This window comes from Asparagus officinalis, chromosome 8, assembly GCF_001876935.1.
Source record: "Asparagus officinalis chromosome 8, Aspof.V1, whole genome shotgun sequence".
Lineage (NCBI taxonomy): Eukaryota > Viridiplantae > Streptophyta > Magnoliopsida > Asparagales > Asparagaceae > Asparagus > Asparagus officinalis.
In genome coordinates, this window is record NC_033801.1 from 46981243 (window position 1) to 46996135 (window position 14893).

Consider the following 14893-nt stretch of genomic DNA (forward strand, 5'->3'; position numbering starts at 1 on the left):
TGAGTTCTTCTCTTTCTTCGGGCGACAAGCTATCGCTTATGAATATGGGTTTAGGATTAATCTCATCTTCCATATTCACTTGGATTACTTTGTCATCAGTAGGAGGTTCACGTTGTTTAAAGCAGTGTTCCTACTATATACCTAGTTGTCGGCTTAACGGATCATCCAGCAGAGGTAATTGATCATCTTCTTGATTTTCTATTGGAGATGCTGAGGTCATACCATAAGTGCCTTGAACACAGTTCCTATACTGGTGTCAAACTCCCAGCAATTGGATTCAGAAGATGAGCTACAAGAATAATCATCTGGCTCTCCATTGGCTCTAAAACACAGCGTGAATTGTGGTGATTCATAACCTCACCCACTACGAGTTTTATGATAGTAATCCTCTGACTTTCCTTCCGGGACATAAGCGGATCGGACTGGTGTCCGAACCCCTTTACCGAAATTTAAACCCTCCTTACGGATGAAGTCATATCCCATTTTTTTTCATAAGTTTTCGGGTTGTTGGTGTGAAATACGAGAATTGTGGATCTTTTTTCTCCTCGGATTCTTCCAAGAAAGTTTGCGATATACCGTCACTCTTCCTCAAAATGATATCTCTTTGGCCATTAACCTTAGCTGGTACTATGAAGACTGCTTGTGAAGATTCAATTCGTTTTCGATTTGTCACAAAATATTATTGAATCGGCATGCATAAATTTGATTCAACATATAATCGGGGTAGAGGATTTGCCAATGTGTTGGGGCTTGTACCTAGCATGTTAGGATTCAATTCAACACACGATAAGTAAGCTAAATCATCATTATTATTAAATATAATTTTGTTGCCCTCATAGATAGGATCATTTACATCCAGATTTTCAAGACCAATTATGACGGGTTCTATGTCATTGAAAACAAGACCCTGTTCGTGCTCAGACTCGGTATCGGCTTCATTATCGCTATCTGGTTCTTCAATCAGTGGTACTTTAAATGGCTCACCCTTAAGGTAATGGATAGAATCTATGAAATAATTCTCCATCCCCTTGAATGGTTGCTTTTCTGCGTCCACTGTTTTGACTTCACCACTCTCATCTACATATTTCATGCATTGATGTAGAGTTGATGGAACAATCATAAATGGCTCACCCTTAAGGTAATGGATAGAATCTATGAAATAATTCTCCATCCCCTTGAATGGTTGCTTTTCTGCGTCCACTGTTTTGACTTCACCACTCTCATCTACATATTTCATGCATTGATGTAGAGTTGATGGAACAATCAGATTGTTATGGATCCATGGTCGACACAATAACAAATTGTAAGACATCTCTACATCAATGATGTAGCATGTGACATATATCCTCAAGTCACCCATTTGGCATTTGAGTTTGATTTTGCCAAGGGGACGAGTGTTTGAAGTATTAAAGCCATAGATGGTGGTTCCCGTCATTGATAAACGATGCAAAGGAACTCCAAGGTGATGAATGAACCTCAACGGTATGATGCTCAAAGCATAACCGGGGTCAACCTGAATTCTGTCTACCTAAATAGAGCCGATATATCCCGTGAAGTACAATGGTCTATCATGTTTCGGGTTCCTCATATGCATGTCTTCTTGAGAAAAGGTGATGCGCGGCATTCTTCCTTGAAAGACCTAACAATATTGAGGGCAAGTTTCTTCCAACGTTGATCCGGCTGGGTTCGGTGGAAAGTGAGTGAGAAAAGCCTCATTATCTGCCAAAGCTTCACGAAGAGCTTCTCTCGTTGATCGAGATAAATCAGAAGTTTAAACAACATAATCCTCGTTGGGATGTTGGCTAACTGAGCCAACACATCAAACTGAAAATGATCTTTCGAGCTCTCTAGTGCATCTTTTCTGAGTGCTTTGCTGCAACGAAGTTTCTTCGTTTATGTTTGCTCCGTTACTTCTTTCCCTGGTTTGGGTGGTGCAAGTGCTGTTTCTGAATACTTCTTCAAATACTCCTTTCCTCCGCGCATTCCTGATGTTTGTACAGGTTGTGCGGTGAATGCCGACTGCTTGTTTTCAGAACTGCTAAGCAACGTAGTTTTAACCCCCTAATCTGGGATGGCTGAAATAGCGTTGTAAGATCTTCATTTGACTTTAGGCTTCTTTGATTTTGCTGATGTTCATTTCCCGTCCATTAGCAGGTTAGGATGAACCCACATTACTTCACCTTCAGGGATAGTATAGGGGAACATTCCCTTCTCTTTCTTCTGATGAGGGTCAAGGTTTACAATCCTCATCTCAGCTTGGGGAATTGGTTTCACACCATCTTGAATTTGCACCTCAGTAAAGTCTCTGAACTACAGTGAAACCATATTGGCAGATATCTTCTTTTGCTTGGCCTGAAGAGTCATCACACATGTATCTAACAAAGCCTGGATCTTATCTTTCAAGATATAACAAGCTTTGGTTGGGTGGTGCACCATCTTATGATACATGCAGTAGTTAGGATCGTCGGTCTTTGTCACTTCTTCGGTCCGCCTCACCTCTAGCAATTTGATCTTCTTCATTTTGATCAAATATGTGAGGATGGAAACCACATGTACATCTTTGAAATCATATTTTTTTCTGAAAATGATTGTCATAAGTATCTTTTCTATTTTGCAAAAGATTTCGGGGATGGGGCTGTCTCAACAGCTAAGGTGTCCTTCCCTTTTGATTGCTTCTGGGAATTATAGTTGCCTTTACCCCCTCCTTTCTTAGGTTGAGATTCCTGAGGTTCTTTAGCATCTATCCTCTTGAGCATGTTTTCTACCTGCTCTCCCTGCCAAACCAAATTTTTCCATGAACATGCTTCAACAGCACCTATCTTAGACAAGATATTGATAGAAAGATTATTGCAGCACATCTCCACAAGAGTAGCTTCAGAAACTTAATCACGCGAATACAACGATTGATTTCTGAATCTCTTAACAAAGTCACTGATAGACTCTGTCTTCTTCTGTTTCTCGGCTAATAGCGTGGCCATAGACACCTCAGTGTCATCATTGAAGAACCGAGCTAGGAAAAGCTTCTCCAAATCTCTCCAACTTTTAATTGAACCAGGCTCGAGTCTACGAAACTACTCAAAAGCCACCCCCTTTAGGGTGCTAATGAATAGTCTAGTCATAATAGGATCATTACCCACTATATGCGCTTGGAAGTAGTAAATATGTTGGGTAGGGGAACCATTGCTATCAAATTGTACAAGATTGAGTGGTTTAAACTTCGGAGGACACGGAATCGTATCCCATTCACTTGGATATGGCCTAGCCACCCCCAGTTCTTTGAAGTTTTCTTAGAGATTTAATGTGTCAAGTTGCTTCTGGAAATCATCTAGCTTCTGGTACCGTACTTTCGTATGAGGATTGGATTCAGCTTCAGATGATTCAGAATGGATCTTCACAACATTCTCCTCCTCATCGCCTTCATCATCGCCATCTGGGTTTCGACGGCTATGTTCTTCATCGGCAGGTGAAGGTCACCTACACCTTGATCCCGAGGCCTGGGGATAAACCTTTTTTTCATCTTTTTCTTCTTTTACTTCTCCCTGAGGAGTTTCTCTACCACTGCTTCCAAGCGTCTGATAGATTCTTGTTGTTGGAGGATGGTTGATTGTTGATCTTCCATCTTCCTTGCCATGTCTTCCTCACTTCCAGCTATATGAGCACTTGCTTGTTCACTTTGATCTCTGTTAGAAGGCTGAGAAGTGGCAATAGTTGAGTTTTCAGGCTCTTCTGCAGTCACGTCTGTGATACTCGCTAATCATCTGTAATGAAACAAAATCACTACACCCTTATGAGTACGAGTGTGTTAAAACACCCTTTTGTCCTTCTACAAGCATTTCACCTAATCCTGGAGAGTATTCAGGATCAGAAGATTCAGAGGAATCAGCCAAGACTTTGTTGACCATGTTGATCGTCACTTTATTGTGACGATTCATAGATGTTTGCTTCTTAAGACGAAAGTGTCCTTTTCTGGATGAAGGAATCGTCGAAGGCTCTGCCAATCATTCAAAGACTGTAGACTTATGCGCTGATACCCCACATGGGCATTAGGAAAGCACTATAGAGATAAGCTTCTCACAGCAGCAATAAGATTGCATCTGACTCATGCTACGCTTGCGCGTGAGATAATCCTAAAGGTCACCAGTAGGACAACCCCCAGCTGACTCTGTCATGTTGGCTTTACTCGAGTGAGACCCTCTGAATGATAGAGGTTGATGACCTTGGGTAGCTTGACAAACTCCTCCATTCATGTGATGAGGTTCGTTGATAGGACGAGTTTGGCGAGTTCGTCTTCTCGATCGGTTCTTAATTTGAGGTTCATTTTCACGATGAACCTCATTATGAACCACTTGTTGAGCTTGCTAAACCTCTTTTTGAGGATGAGGTTTGTTTTCTGAGCCTATTTGGGTACGAGGATGAGGTTCGTTATTTTGATGTTCCTCAGTCATCTGACCCTCGTCAGACTTATTAACCTTAGGCTGGTCAGCTCTCGGTCGATAGTGAAAACCGTCTAGCAAGATCAAAGCTCGAGCCCTACGGCAAGCTTGATTCTGGCGCTGATGTTGTCAAGCGCGTCTCGACAGTGAACCAACAGGAACCTTTGCCTCAGACGAAGTTAGGAGAGGTTCGTTATCAAAAGCCATAATTTGGCTAGTAGAAGCTGAAGTTTGGCTAGATTGCTTAACAATCCATTCCTTAGCATGACGGCTAGTTGCTGGAGCCTCCTCTTTGAGGGGCATGGACTTTTCCTTAAGGTTAACTCAAGTTGAATCATCAGAAGCCACTTGGGCTGAAGTCTCATACGAGACTCGACGGTACTTACGTGCCTTCGTGGGACTAGATGCTCCAGAAGAGATATACTCCTTTTATTTGGTCTGGTCAAACTCGATGACCAGGGTCTCAACCTCGGTTCCTACTACAATCTTATCTGACTACGTCACCACCATCTCGTCAGAACGAATGGCTTCTCCCACTGTGGTCGCCAACGTTTGTAGTGTCGAAAATTTTGAAGTTTGATTGATTCTCTTGTTTTAAGAAAACTGGGTTTGATCGCTTGGTACGAAACCCTTACAATCACTCACACTCTCTCTCGATTACAGATGAAGAGAAGATTAATTCATCTCCTCCTTGTTTAACGTGGGTTCTTGGTGGTAAAAGGATGCTTCGAGACTATCTCCCGTTGACGATCAGAACAAGATTGCTGGAGCTTCTGACGTTCGTTAGCCGGTTGGAATCGAAATTCGAACTCTGGATTTACACGCATAAGCTCTGATTTCTAATGATTACTAAAAGTCTAGAAGTCTGAACTAATCCCCTTTTTCTCTGTAACCATCCATGGCTATTTATAGGTTTTAAGCATGTAACCGGCATGCTACAATCACGGGTAGAGGGGCGTACCTGCCTCCTCCAAATCAGCACACATCGTAACGTGCTCCTAAAGACTAGCCTACGTGGCTGACTAAGTCCTCATAGCCATTACAGCTAGATCTCACATGGATGATGAGCCTCGTCTTTAATTGAAACGGGGTTCGTCATGTAAGACGAGCCTTGATACACAGCGAGGTTCATCTTACAAAGCAAACTTTGCAGTAAACAAGCTTCTTCTGACGAATTTTGTCTTCACTGACTTCATCTAACAAACTTTGTCTTCACTAACGAATTTTGTCTTTGATAGCTGAGTTCAACTGCGTAGCAAATTTGGTGGATTTCCCTTTAGACGAACTTCATCTTCACTGACGAGCTTCAAGACTGATGACCAACTTTGTTTTCATTGACAAACTTCACCTCCAATGATGAACTCTAAACCTCATATCCAATGACGAGCTTCGAAGCTCGTTTCTAATGACGAGCTTCGAAGCTCGTCGAGCTTCGAAGCTCGTTTCTAATGACGAGCTTCGAAGCTCGTTTCTAATGACGAGCTTCGTCTTTGACATCAAGTCTTATTTCTAATGATGAGCTTTAACCCTCGTTTCCAATGATGAATCTCGAACCTCATTTCTAATGGCCAGTTTTGCTTTTGTTGTTGAGCTTCGCTGCGTGGCGATTTCCGTTCGGGAAGTGGATCTTTTCTGAGCAACGAGCCTCGTCTTGGATCGAAACGAGGTTCGTTTTCTTGACAACGACCCTTCTCATATTTTAAAGCTTGGTATTTTTTAATGCCTACAGATAGTAGGCTCATAAAAATGAGACCTAACGACCTCCTGAGATATACCCCTTTTGGCCCAACTAAACTCTCAGAGGTCACTACAATACATATATATATCACCTGATCTAAACAAATGATAAGACTCTGATAAACATAGACTCTTGGTCATCATACTCTGTCCACCAAACATGACTGCATGTAAGGTCTGCCAGACATGACTGCATGTAAGGTCTTCTTATCCACCAAACATGACTCACGGAATTACAATTATCTAGAATCTATCCACCAAACATGAATGCATGTAAGGTCTGCTTATCAAAACCCTATTATGATACCATTTAAATCTTGTCACACCCCATGTCCTAGATAGGGATGTGGGCACGCAATTAGGCCAGCAGTATACACACAAGTTGAATCATCAGAAGCCACTTGGGCTAAAGTCTCATACGAGACTCGACGGCACTTACGTGCCTTCGTGGGACTAGATGCTCCAGAAGAGATATACTCCTCGTATTTGGTCTGGTCAAACTCGATGACCAGGGTCTCAACCTCGGTTCCCACTACAATCATATCTGACTACATCACCACCATCTCGTCGGAAAGAATGGATTCTCTCACTGTGTTCGCCATCGTCTGTAGTGTCGAAAATTTTGAAGTTGAATTGATTCTCTTGTTTTAAGAAAACTGGGTTCGATCACTTAGTACGAAACCCTTACAATCAGTCACACTCTCTCTCGATTATAGATGAAGAGAAGATTAATTCAGCTCCTCCTTGTTTAACATGGATTCTTGGTGGTGAAAGGATGCTTCCCCCGATGCTTGAGTCGAGATTATCTCCCGTTGACGATCAGAACAAGATTGCTGGAGCTTCTGACGTTCGTTAGTCGGTTGGAATCGAAATTCGAACTCTGGATTTACACACAGAAGCTCTGATTTCTGATGATTACTAAAAGTCTAAAACAGGGTTAAGAGGATCCTCATGCACATATTTAAGCCTCATCTATCTAAACAACTCTAAAATAATGGTAAAATAGTAATTAAGCAACTGAGATAAGCCAGATTGACTAAAGTCAACTTCTGACGAAACTAGACAAAATGGGGTAAACTAACTATAAACTACATAGCATGGTGGGACTATGAAGTAACAAACCACACTTAAGGGCAAAAAATCATAAAAATAATCACTCACCAACTCCTAGGAGGGTAAAAGTTTCCAACCGTACAATCTAATCCAAAACTAGTTACTTCATCCACCTGGAAGAAGAACGGAGAAAATAAATCCAGGGGTTGCCAGGCAAGTGACCCAAACAAGCATCAATCAAGAAAAGAAAGGAGTGTAGAAGAGAAGATGGAGAATATCTCGAAGGATACACTCACAAAGATCCAACACCAAGAATAGATGAGGATGATAGACCAAGCAGCAGAAAAGTATGCATGTGTCCAAGATGCTAAAATGACTAAAAATAACTGTAAAAGCAACACAAATCCAAACAAGAACAAACATAAACTAGACAACCAAACATGCACGCCTATTGGTCATAACAATCTGAAGTTGCTCATGCAAAACAACTCATCATAATCTTAACTGGGCAAATTTCATGTTGCGTACTACTTCCTCGATAAAATCAAGATCCCTAAAATTAACATCTTGTTTGGAATGACCTTCAATTAGGATGTGTACAGGTCACGTGGGATCTGACGGTTTATAGTACCACTCAAACCATCCCATAATCACCATCCAATCTCTCAAGCACTACCACGGCCCCACATATTTTTGAAAATTCAATCCCCTAAAATTAAACCCATCAAATTACTTTTTCTTATTTTGCTATACATGAAATATTATGCACTAGTACTAAGAATCTCAGCCTATAGAAAAGATACTATTCTGACACCTAATAGCTATCTAGATTGTATTGACCAGTCATTCAATCAGGATGTTTATATGTCTTGGGGATCAAAGAAGATGAAACTCTGAATCATGAATCCAAATGCATTATCTATTCTCATGACTCATGTAAATGAAGAATTCCAAATAAAATCCAGTACTCGTGAAGAGATACCATAGAGTACTATAAAGCCAAGTGATTCAATAAACAAACAAGGCAAGAAAGAATATTCCCTGAACAAGTATACAAACTGGTAATGTCCCATCTAACGACATAATAACACAAACTAGTTCTCGACTCACACATAAGTGAACCAAAATTCATGGTTCAACATGATTTACTCAAAATCCATAATATACGGGTTTTATTCTTCGTGTACAACAAAAGCAGAAACAACCACCTAAAATCATCTAAGTTTGTGATAGAAACTTTATCAACACACTCCTACCATCACAACAAACATGTAAAGGCTCACAAAACGTGATCTGGACATAGGAGAGCAACGGATGCTTTCTGAAAAACTAGATTTTAGAGGTTATTAAAGGTTTTTGAAGAATTTGAAAAACTTCACGATATATCAATCGCATGCAAATACCTCTCATCATGGGTAATCTTTCACTTCATGGAACCTAGTGAAGAAAATAGAAGTGAAATCAAAAGTTAAAATCACAAAATATGTGCATAATTAGAATTCACCGAATTGCAAGTTGAGCGCATGTACTTGAAGTTTTGGCATGTGTGCTCGGTGAAACACCATGTCTGATAAGTGGTGCATTCTCTTCTTGAACTGAATCTTTGCCTAATCGGGCATGTGCACTCTCTAGAGTGAACGCATGTACTCAAACTGGCAGATTACAGTTTTTCCGTAATCTATCAAATTCTACTATCACATACTTCAATCAATCCACATTCTATAAATTGCTCATTTCTTAAATTCACTGTAGGAGTCATTTGTAATTAGTTTGAACAAATTTCATCAAGAATCCAAAGAGAAACCTCAATATTTTGATATTATTTAAAATATATATTTTCTATGAAAACTAGTTAAGCTGAGTAAATCCACGAATCAAAATATGTCGTTGACAAATAAACATGATCATAACAGATGTCCTAGGTTATGGATCTAACAAGAAGATGTAGAGATGTTTGCCTTAAGAGATACCAATTGCAGAACTCGAGTTTTCTTTGTCGATCGAGCAAAACTCGCTTCTTTACCTAACACAAATAACTCTAAATGAAAACTTGGATTTGGAATTCAAACAAGGAGATTTATCATGAAAAGGAACTTATCTTAACTTGGATCAAGTTGGAATTCAAACAAGGAGATTTATCATGAAAAGGAACTTATCTTAACTTGGATCTATGGCTTGGATGGATGATGATGAAAAAGAACTTATCTTAACTTGGATCTATGGCTCAGTTGGATGATGGATTCTCTCTCCTCTTGATCTTCCTCATCAAGGGTCTTCTCTCCCTCAAATCTCATCATTTCTCTCTCTCCACTCTCATTCTGTGGAGGCCTTCCTAAGACTGAACTAGGATTTTTAGAAGAGAAATCTCTCTTTTAATTATAGTCTAACACTTTCATCCTAAACTTCCTAATAATTATGATAATGCCACTCATGGCTAAAATTCTATTAGTACTCTAATCTAACCTCCCTAACCTCTTGGGTCAACTCTTTTTTCATCACTAGCTCAATTTTAAAGCATATAAATGATTTGGCATATGTCAAATATAGGGTAATTGATCTTGGGACTTTTGGTAAACTCTAGGCGTGGTAAACGATCGAATTGAATCAAATACTAAGGTGTTCATATTTGTATTTGTTTAAAATTATCAAATTCAAATGCGGACTCTAATATTCATATATCTAGTTTTTCGAATTCGAACTCGACTACTTAGTATTTGATAAATATTCATGAATATTCGCGAATACTTATCGAATGTCAAAGTATATTGATTCCGCTAAAGAATTTGATTTTCAAATAGTATTAAAATTCATAAATAAAAATTATTCCTTTATAATATATGATGTATATATATTTAAATCAAAATTTTAATTAGAAAACAGATTTAAAATTATTTAAGTCTTAAAATCAGTATATAATACTTAAGTAGAAATGGTAACTGGATTCAAAATATATCATCATATGTGCAATAATTTAAATAATAAGTTGTGATCAAATTTTAAACAAATATTTAATAGATACACGAATCAAATATACATCTGGTTAAATCCTATTCATTAGTAATCTTGAATACTAAAAAAATGCGTTTAGTGGTAAATGAACTACCGAATCGAATATGACCGAATAGTTATTCAAAAAATTATCGAATTATTTGTTAATTATTTGGTTCATTTCCACCCCTTGTCAGGTCGGTTAAAGATATTGATATCCGTATCAACACGAGATACAATTTTGGTGGGTATTACATATCTCTCCACTAACCCGTTGCTAAATTGAACCTAAATTAATGAGAACGTAACCTAACTAGACTACGGAAGCTATTAGTCTCAGAAATGAATAATAATTTATTGTAAGATTGCAAACCAATATATTTTATCTATTCATTCAAAGCCTTGTGAAATACAAATTTGGGAAACCAAAATCTTAATTCCTTTTATAAAGCTATTGTTATCTTTATATTTATCTTGATTTTTGTTCATAAAATACTTCTACATATTCTAGGATATGTATGGCTTCAAATTCATTCAAAGCCTTGTGAAATACAAATTTGAGAAAGCAAAATCTTAATTTTATAAAGCTGTTGTTATATTTATATTTATCTTGATTTTCTTTCATAAAATATTTGTATATATTCTAGGATATGTTATGGCTTCAAATTGTCCCCTAGTTGGGAATACTGATGATATGTTAGTAGGTAGGAATCGTCTATGCATTACGCAGTACATATGCAGCCATAACATATCCGCACAATAACATCAATTGCGCTCAGGAAACAAGGTTTTTCCCACTCATGACTTCAATTAATCTTCCAAAAGAATGAGAAAAAAAATTTAGAACTCCAATTAATTAATTAATAAATTAATAGAGCAACTTAAAAATTGACATTCAATATCCCCTAACATCTCATAAAAATTTTCGTTTTGCAATAAAAAACTGTCAAATTAGCCATAGTATACGTTAAGGTCAGATTTTTTTTCATCAAATACACACATCACATTTGTATTGGAAGTTTCAAAAACCAGAGTTATACAATGTAAAATATTTGTCAAAAAAAATATAAGTTTGACATAAAAAATTTGCATAACTCACTAATAACTATTTTGATACTTATGAGGTTTGAGTCTATAACTTCTCATTGCCACTCACAGCCCTTAATCACATTGTTAGGCATCAATAGCATGCAATTCAAGATAAGAAACATATGAGAAACATATGGTTACTCTCAAGAGATTCATGATACGCAACCACTACATATTACTATTGTGTTGTGACTCAAATACTCAATTTGATATTTTTGGCAGAGACTACAGCCTATAGGAGACTGTTGTCTTGTGGGAGTGTGGAATAATTATATGAATTCAAATTCCTATTTTGACAAGGATAAACAATTCATATTGACTCTCATTAGGCTTTAGAACATGTGGACTTCTATTCCCACTCCTATTCTGTAGGTGGCAAGGAGTTGGAAGCTTCAAGTCTAATATGTACAATCTTTCAAGCTAATTATAATTATTAATCTACAAAGAATTAACCAAGATGAGAGTTCTTTTGTGAAGCCTATTTGATATTTTTCTCTTTTGTTCCTTTATTTGAGAGAGATTGTATTAGGCTTTTGGGGTGTATTGGGGATTGAGTGATTGAAAGATTCCACATTTTATTTCTCATAAATTATTAGTAAAGCTATTCTCCTCCTTTACCCCATGGACTTAAGCTACAAGCCGAACCACATATATCTTTGGGTTCATGTGTTCTTGATAATTTTCATGCTTTCTTGTGATTGATATTAGTTTATTCCTAGAGATTTTGTCATAACAAATTGGTACCGGAGCCCTCAACTATTGATTCGATGAGAAGATGATGACAACCATTACGAAGTGAGATATCGAGAAGTTCGATGATAATATCGATTTCAGTCTTTGGCAAGTTACGATGATCGTTAGGCTGACACGAAGTGGATTGAAGAAGGTTTTATTTAGGAAGTCAAAGAAACCAGCTACCATGACGGAGGAATATTATAACAAGTTGGATGATAAAGCTCTCATAGTGATTCAGTTATGCTTGACAAATGAAGTCTTGCAAGAAGTTCTCTTAGAGAAAACAACCACTGGTTTATGGTCTAAATTAAAGGATTTGTATTTGACGAAGTCAGTCACTAATTGTCTCCTCTTGAAGCAGCGTTTGTACACACTTTGGATGTCAGTAGGAACACTCATCAAATCTCAAATTAATGAATTTAATTCTATGATTATAGATTTGAGTAATATTGATGCGAAGATTGATGATGAAGATTAAGCCCTATTATCGCCTTCCTACTAGCACTTTAAGGATACTATGATATACGGTGGAGATTCAATTAGCATCAAGGACGTTAAAGAGAACTAGTTGAATTATTAGAAGAGTGACAAAGAGTTAACCATAAGTGAAAGATGCGATAAAGCTGATGGCTTATTTGTTTGAGGAAGATCGAAAGAAAGAGGCTTTGAAAGTAACAGGTAGAAGTCGAAATATAGAAATCTGACCTGTAGATATTGCAACAAGAAAGGGCACATCATGATCGATTGTTACAGGTTGAAGAACAAGAAGAAACAAGAAGAATATGAAGAAAAACCACAGGAGGACTCTGCTGAAGTTGTTGAAGATGTGATTTTGTTGGTTACCAATGATAAAAACTAGGAGCCCTGAAAATTGGATTTTGGATTCGGGTTTAAAGAAGAATCTCATCTCTTTAAGCACACTTGATAGTCTTGGGGTGCAATTCTTCAAGTGAAGGTGGAGTTATTAGGTTTACAAAAAGCTCTCTTGTGTTTATGAAATGAAAAAAGATTGGCAGTTTGTGTGTTTTACAGTGTTCTACCGGTTCAGCTATAGTTGCATCATCGATATCAGGAGCTAATACTACCAGATTATGGCATATGAGACTTGGTCATATGCGTAAGCGTGGATTGGCCGAGCCGAGGAAGAAGGGTCTTATATGTGGAAAGAGTATAGGGAAATTAGGATTTCGCAAGCCTTGCACCTTCGGGAAGCAGAAAAGAGTCAGCTTCAGTACGGTAGTGCATCTTACTAAAGGTACTATGAATTGTATACATTTAAATCTTTGGAGACCTCTCCAGTTGCCTCGAAGGGTGATAGTTCGAGATATTTGTTGACCTTCATTGATGACTACTCCAGGAATGTTTGGGTTTATTTTTTGAACATAAAGATAAGGTGTTTGTAACTTTCAAGCATTAGAAGTCTTTGATTGAGAGATAGACTGGGAGGCTAATTGAGACGCTTAGAACTAATAATAGCCTTGAGTTTTCGTGAGGAGAACTTAATGAGTTCTGTAGGATTGAGGGAATCCTTAGACATCGCACAATCACTCACACATCGTAGCAGAATAGAGTGGCAAAATGTATGAATAGAACCCTTTTGAAGAAAACTCGTTGTATGTTTTTTAATGTATGTTTAGGCAAGGAATATTGGGTAGAAATGGTGAATATGGCTTGTTACTTAGTGAATCGGTCATCATCTAGTGCTATCGGTTGTAAAACTCTAGAGAAGTTTGGTTCAGTAAGCCTGTGAATTAGTCTAATCTTAGAATATTTGGTTATTTTGCATATGCGCAGGTCATTCAAGGGAAACTCGAGCCTCGAGCAAAAAACTATATATTCCTAGGTTATGCATCGGGTGTTAAGGGTTTTAGGTTATGATGTCCTAATACAAAGTCTCCTAATGTTATTATCAGTCGTGATGTCACTTTTGATGAGTCTGCTATATTCCATAAAGCACAGTCACCGATTTCTATTAATGAAAGAGGCGCACTACATGACAGAATGTGGAGTTAGAAATTCATAATTCAGCTCTTCAGCAAGATAAGACTACGGAAGTTTAACAGCTATATCTCGTTCAAGTAGATGAAGTACCTCGGCAGTTGTAGGAAGAACAGGAATACACTATTGTTAGATGTCGATCTAGACGAAATATTCGACCACCGCGAAGATATGAAGATAGCAGCTTATGCATTGTTGGTTGATAATTTTGTGACATTCAGCTATTCAAGAGCTACTTCAGGTGATGACTTCGCTAAGAGTTATGGTCATCGTGCAGACAATTCAATCAATTTGTTAAAAAGGCCTCTTTCAGTTGGCAAGTTCAAGCCGGGCTTAGACTTAATTGATTTGTGCCACACTTAGTTGCCCTACAGGGCAAGTAGAGAATGTGAAGTAAGTTAGCTTTTTAGAGTGAGGATTATTTGACGCATTTGAGTCAAGATAGAGATTTATTGTGTTGTGACTCAAATACTCAATTTGATATTTTTGGCAGAGGCTCAATGAAGTCCGTTGTCTTGTGGGAGTGTGGAATAATTATATGATTTCAAATTCTTATTTTGACAAAGATAAACAATTCATATTATGGGCTTGAACTCTTATTTGGTTTTAGAACATGTGAACTTCTTATTTCCACTAGAACTCATACTCTTATATGTACAGTCTTTCAAGCCAATTATAATCATCAATCTACAGAGCACCAATCAAGAAGAGTGGGTTCTCTTATGAAGCCTATTTGATATTTTTTTTCTTTTGTTTCTTTATTTGAGAGAGATTGTATTAGGCTTTTGGGGTGTATTAGGGATTAGGTAATTGAAAGATCTCCACACTGTATTCCTCACACATTGTTAGTAAAGATATTC